A 6739-nucleotide genomic window follows, 5' to 3' on the forward strand; every position below is an offset into this window, starting at 1 on the left:
TAGTTCATAGTAACTTCATTAGGTGAAATGTGCACATTATGAACCCAGTAAACATTAAGAAATTATGCAAATAACAGATAATAAGCTATGAAAAAGCAACATAAAAAACTTAATGGATCAAAAAAAAAAAGGTAAACACTGTGGAAGACAGTATGGAGATTACTAAGAAATCTGAATATAGACCTACCATATGACCCAGCCATCCCACTCCTTGGATTTACCCAAGGTAAATGAAATCAGCACATGAAAGAGCTATCTATACCCCGATATGTGTGTATTGAAAATAGTTCTTAGGGCCGCACCGTGGCTCAATAGGCTAATCCTCCACCTGCAGCGCTGGCACACTGGGTTCTAGTCCCGGTTGGGGCACAGGATTCTGTCCCGGTTGCCCCTTTTCCAGTCCAGCTCTCTGCTGTGGCCCAGAAGTGCAGTGGAGGATGGCCCAAGTGCTTGCGCCCTGCACCCCATGGGAGACCAGGAGAAGCACCTGGCTCCTGACTTTGGATCAGCGTAGTGTGCGGGTCACAGCACACCGGCTGTAGCGGCCATTGAGGGGTGAACCAACGGAAAAGGAAGACCTTTCTCTCTGTCTGTCTCTCTCTCTGTCCACTCTGCCTGTCAAAAAAAAAAAAAAAAAAGAATAACACTTTTTTATTTAAGTTATTTTGGATGAATTCATAGAACAAAATATCAAAATTTAGCATGCAAACATGATAAGCAAATCAGATTTTTTTTTCTTCTGCCTCAGGCTCCCATATAACTTGGGTTGGCACTGGTTCCTAGATTTTAATTCCTAATATGTTCAGTTTGCCAAACTGTTTGGAGTAAAGAAATATTTGAAAGATCCTTTTCTGTGGGATTTGTCTATTTTTTAAATTAATATATTTTACTTATTATTTTTGAGATAACATTTTTAATTTACATTACAGTCAAAGGCTTAGTGCTCCCCTAAATAAAGAGTTCAACAAATAAAAAGTAAAAAGACCACAGTTCAGCCAGAAAGCAGGCAAGTGCTAAAAATAATAATCAGATGAATTATACTCATATAAAGTAAATTTTAAAATTGTCACAAATCAGAGAGATTTTTAAAGAATCATGACTTTTAAACAAGTGCTCATGGGAGATACACACAGACAGAGGTGTATCAGAAAAACAAAGAATTCCAAGCCTAGGAACCCTGCTCAAGACTTGTCACTATTTCGTAAGTTCTTTAATTTATTATCATTTTAATTGTGAAGAATAAAATTTTAAGAATACTGTTGGAAATACTATGTAACTGCTATTAATAAGTAATTATTTTAAGTATTATATTGTACTTGGAAATTGCTTTTTTAGTTAAGGGAATTATTACAGAAAATTTCAAATTTCATTGGAACCTGGACCAAATCTCATCTACTTTCTCTCTTAACATTGAAAAATAAAGGTAGCCATTATCATGAATTTAGAGTGTTCCATTTTATGTTTTATAATTTTATACACATGTATGATCATGGAATATATATCTGTGTCAGTATTGTTATTATGTAAAAATGGAATCATGCTTTTTTATTTAAGATATTTTAGATGTATTCATTGAGACATGCAAAGATTTCATCTACTTTTATATTTTATTACTTTTTAAAAATTTCTAGTACAATGACATTATATAAATAGCATATGAATACTATGAAATATAGTGGTATAGTGAATGTTCTTGAACCTACCACCCAATTCAAGTAATAGAATGTTTTCAATAATGTAGAGATCTTCTGCATAGCTTTTTTTATGTGGGTTTGTCACAGTATAGATATATGTCCTAAAATGATGCTTTTTAAGTTTTGCCGAGTTTTCAAAAAAATTTATAAAGATATATTTATTTATTTAAAAGGCAGCAATACAATATTAAAAAAGCAATAGTGCTGCTTTTTTTTAAATTTTAACTCTCAAGATTTTGTTCCATCCCACTACTGGGCATATATCTAAAAATGATGAAATCATATCAAAGAGACCCCTCATGCTTATTGTAACACTGTCCACAATAGCCCAAAATATGAATCAACCATTGTTTCCATCATCTGATGAATAAAGAAATATGCTATATACACACAGTGGAATACTGTTCAGCTATAGAAAAAGAATGAAATCCTGTCATTTTTAGCAAAATAGATGGAACCAGAGGACATCATGTTAAGTGAAATAAGTCAGATACAGAAAGATAAACACCACATGTTCTTCTTTATATGTGGGAGCTAAAAAACTTTTTTTAAAAACCTCAGTGTGAACACAGAGCAGTGATTACTAGAAGCTAAGAGAGGTGGGAGGGAAAGAGAAGTTTGAATTAAAAAATAAGGGAAGCTGGACTGCCAACATTGCATAGCGGGTAAAGCTGCTGTCTATAATGCAGGCATTACATATAGGTGCCAGTTCATGTTCCAGCTGCTTCAGTTCTGCTCCCGCTCCCTGATAATGGCCTGGGAAAAGCAGCTGAGGGTGTGGGCCCCTGTTACCCATGTGGGCCCAGCCCCAGCCATTGTGGCCATCTATGGAGAGAACCAGCAGATGAAAGATCTCTCTGTCTCTCCCTCTCTGTAACTCTGCCTTTCAATAAAATAAATAAATCTTTAAAAAAATAGGAGAGGCTGAAGTGGTTCATTAACTGTAACAAATATACCCTACTAATATGAGATGTTAAAAAATATTTTGTTACATTGTCTTCATAATTTCATAGTTTCTGATGAAATGTCTGTTGTAATTCTTGTTTTTATTCCTCAATATATAATCCTTCTTCTCTGGCTAACTTCATGACTGCAACTTTCTCTTTGATTTTAAATAATTTAACTACAATGTGTCTGGGTGTGTAATTTTGTGTATGTGTTTACCCAGCTCATAGTTCCCTGGAATTCTTGGATTCGTGGCATGTTGTCTTTCATTAAATTTGGAAAATTTTCAGCCATTGTCTTCTCAAACATTCTTTTGGTTCCACTTCTGTATTTTCCATCTGAAATGCAATTACACATATTTTAGTCACAAAATATTGTCTCTCAAGTCTTGGATGCTTTGTTGTTTTGATATTTGTGTATCTTTCACTTAGCCATTTTTCTCCTTGTGTGTCACTTGGAAGAATATCTTACATCTCTTTTTAGATTTCATTATTCTTTTCTTTCATGTATACAAACACTATAAAACAATCATTGGGATTGTTCATTTTTGATATTTTATTTCTAGCATTTTTATTTAATTCCTTTCTTCAAGTTTTTATTTTCCTATTAAAAATTTTGATCTGCTTGTAATTGTTTTAACTGTTGCATACTCTTTTTTTTTAATTTTCTTTTTTTAGGGAGAGACAGAGAAAAATGTCTTCCAAATGGCTGCAACAGCCAGACCTGAGCCGACCCAATCCAAGGAGCCAGGAGCTTCTTCTGGGTCTCCCACATGGGTGCCTGGGATATCTTCCACTTCCCTCCCAGGACATTAGCAGAGAGCTGGATCAGAAGAGGAGCAGCTAGGACACAAACAGGTGCCTATATCAGATGCTGGTGCCTCCAGTGGAGGCTCAACCTACTACACCACAGTGCCAGCCCTTGATGATGAATTTTCTCTTGCTTTTTTTTTTTTTTTCCTCTTACTTTTTTTGTTTTGAGTCTCACAATTCTTGGTGGAATGCCAGGCATTATGCATAGAACTGTACAGGTTGACAAGTTGTATTTGTGTTCGAAGTTGGCACATATCTTGTTCTTGATGGTGATAGTTGGGGTTCAATCAATAATTGAACTGATTTTGCATTTTATTATTGCTGTTGTTACATTCAAAGTCCCAAATATCTCAAATTCCTCTAGCACCAGCTTTAGCAGCCTTGTGGTCATTGATGAACATAGAATGTTTAAGAGATTTTCTCAATTTTTCTACTCCATCCTTAGCTTTCTGTAGGCCCTGCATGCCTGCACCACAGATAATTTTCTTCATTATCTTGTTCTTCCCTAAGCACCAGAATGTTACTACTTGCTATGGGGTGCAAGATTTATGGAAGAAACAGGGGTTCTTGAACCTCCTGACCAGCTCAATATTAGTCAGGCTCTGTGGTTGTGCTTCATCATTAGGGTTTTCTCTGCTTGCCCTCCCTCCCAAGACAGTCACAGTGTGCTGTGTACTTGTAAGGGAATTGGCTTTTCTTGCCAATTCCCCAGTTGGAGCTAGACTTTGCTTTGAATCAGTGAAGGATTATTCAACTCTGTAGGTGTCCCGCCCCTCCCCACAGCCCCTGGCAATCACCATGTTGTTATCTGTTCTTACATGTTTGAGTACTTTACATAGTTCATATAGGTAGTGTCAGCAGTATTGGCTCCTCCGTGACTGGATTAGTCCACAGAATAATATGCCCTCAGGGTTCATCTTTCTTGCCATATTTAGCAGGGTTTTCTTCTTTTTTAAGGCTAAGGATTTCATTTTATGTTTTTCCTTTATTCATTCTCCTGTCAGTGGATATTTAGATTGGCTATTGTGAATAATAGTACATATAGTACATTGAACATGGGAGTACAAATATCTCTTTGATATTTCTTTAGATATACGCTTAGAGGTAGAACTGCTAGAGCATATGACACCTCTAATTTTTTGAAGAATTTCCACACTGCTTTCCATACAAGGTACATCCCATAGTCCGTAACTGTTCCAGGTTTTCTATGTCCTTCCAACACCGGCTATATTCTGCTTTTTGTTTTCATCATAACCATCCTAATAGTTATGAAGTGATTCACCGCTGTGATTTTGATCTGAATATCCTTGGTGTTAATTATGGTGAGCATCTTTTCATATACATGTTGGATGAAGACACTTGTCTGTCTTCTTAGATGCCGCTTAATTCTTTTCCCTCAAGACTATTTTGGCTATCTGAAATCCTTTTTACTTCCAAGTGAATTATAGGAATTTTCTTCTATTTTGTAAAAAATGCCGTTGATAATTTGATACAAATTACATTGACTCTGTACATTAGTCTGAGCAGCAGGGACACTAACAATACTAATTTTTGCAACCCGTGAACATGAGGTGTCTTTCTATTTATTTGCATCTTTAATTTCTTTTGTCAATGGTTGCAATTTTGTGTATAAGACTTTCACTGCTTTGGCGCAGTAGATTACTCCAAGCATTTTAGTCTTTCCGATACTATTGTAAGTGAGAGTATTTTCTTTTCAGATTAGTTGTTGTTAGTTAATATGAATAAAATTGGATTTTGTTTGTTGATTTTATATTTTACAATGTCACTGAATTCTTTGTCTTAACACACGTTTCTTTGTGTTCTTTAGGATTCTCTAATATTAAGATCATGTTATCTGCAAGCAGAGATAACTTCATTACTTTCTTTCCAGCTTGTGTGAATTTTGTTTCTTTTTCTTGTTTATTGATCTCACTTGGACTTTTAATACAATGTTGAATATAATTGATAGAAGTGAGCATCCTCTCTTTGTTCCAGATCTTATAAGAAACATTTCAGTCTTTGATCATTAAGTGTAATGTTACCTATTCATTTTTTATATAGCCATTTTATATTTGGGTAATTTTGTTTTATTCTTACTTTTTTGAGAGTTTTTAAATTTATAATGAAGTGTTAAATTTTATCAAATGTTTTTTCTGCATCTGTTGAGATGATTGTGTGATTTTTATAATTTATTTTGGGAATGTGGTGAATCTCAGTAATTGATTTACATATGCTGAACCATTCTTGCACCCCAGTTATAAATATCACTTGGTTATGGTATATATTTTAATATACTGTTGAATTTCCTTTACTGGCATTTGTTGAATATCATTAGGGACATTGCCTTGTAATTATCTTTTCTTGTAGCACCTTTGGCTTTGGTGTTAGGGTGAAAATGGCTTCATGAAATAAGTTTGCAAGCGTTCTGTTCTCTTTCATTCTTTGGAAGTAATTGAGAAGAAGTGGTGTTAGCTCTTTAATGTATTAGTATTAACTCTATATTAATGTATTAGCTGCTATTAGTTGATTAATGGTATAACTCACTAGTAATGATATCTGGGTTTTTTTCCTTCTTTGTTGGAAGGTTTTTGATTACTGATTCATTCTCCAGGCCAGTTATAAATCTGGTTATGTTTCTATTTCTTCATGATTCAGGGCTCGTAGTCTGTTTCTAGGAATTCCTCCATTTCTTCTAGCTTATCTGCTCCAAATCATGTTTTAAAGATTTATTTATTTATTTGAAAGTCAGAGTTACACAGAGACAGAAGGAGAGGCAGAGAGAGAGAGAGAGAGAGAGAGAGAGAGAAGTCTTCCATCCTCTGGTTCATGCCCCAATTGGCTGCAACAGCTGGAGCTGTGCCGATCCGAAGCCAGGAGCCAAGAGTTTCTTCCAGGCCTTCCACGTGGGTGCGGAGGCCCAACGACTTGGGCCATCTTCTACTGCTTTCCCAGGCCATAGCAGAGAGCTGGATCAGAAGTGGAACAGCTGGGACTCAAACCAGCACCCATATGGGATGCTGGCACTGCAAGCAGCAGCTTTACCCTCTAGGCCACAGTGCCGGCACCTCCATATCATCTTGTAACTCAAATGTTCTCCTGTAATAATATTCCTTCTCTTAGATTCACATCGTAAGAATTCTACCAAATGCCCTGTGGTAATTTTATAAAAATCGAAAGTTTTTATATCTCTATAACTGTCCATGACTCATCCTCATTCTTGAAAAATTGTTTCTTAGGTATAAAATTATTTGCTTAAGGTTCTTTTCTCTCAATACTTTCAAGAAATCA

This window comes from Oryctolagus cuniculus, chromosome 2 (genome assembly GCF_051225735.1).
Source record: "Oryctolagus cuniculus isolate XC-2025 breed Fujian yellow rabbit chromosome 2, ASM5122573v1, whole genome shotgun sequence".
In the NCBI taxonomy this organism is placed as follows: Eukaryota; Metazoa; Chordata; class Mammalia; order Lagomorpha; family Leporidae; genus Oryctolagus; species Oryctolagus cuniculus.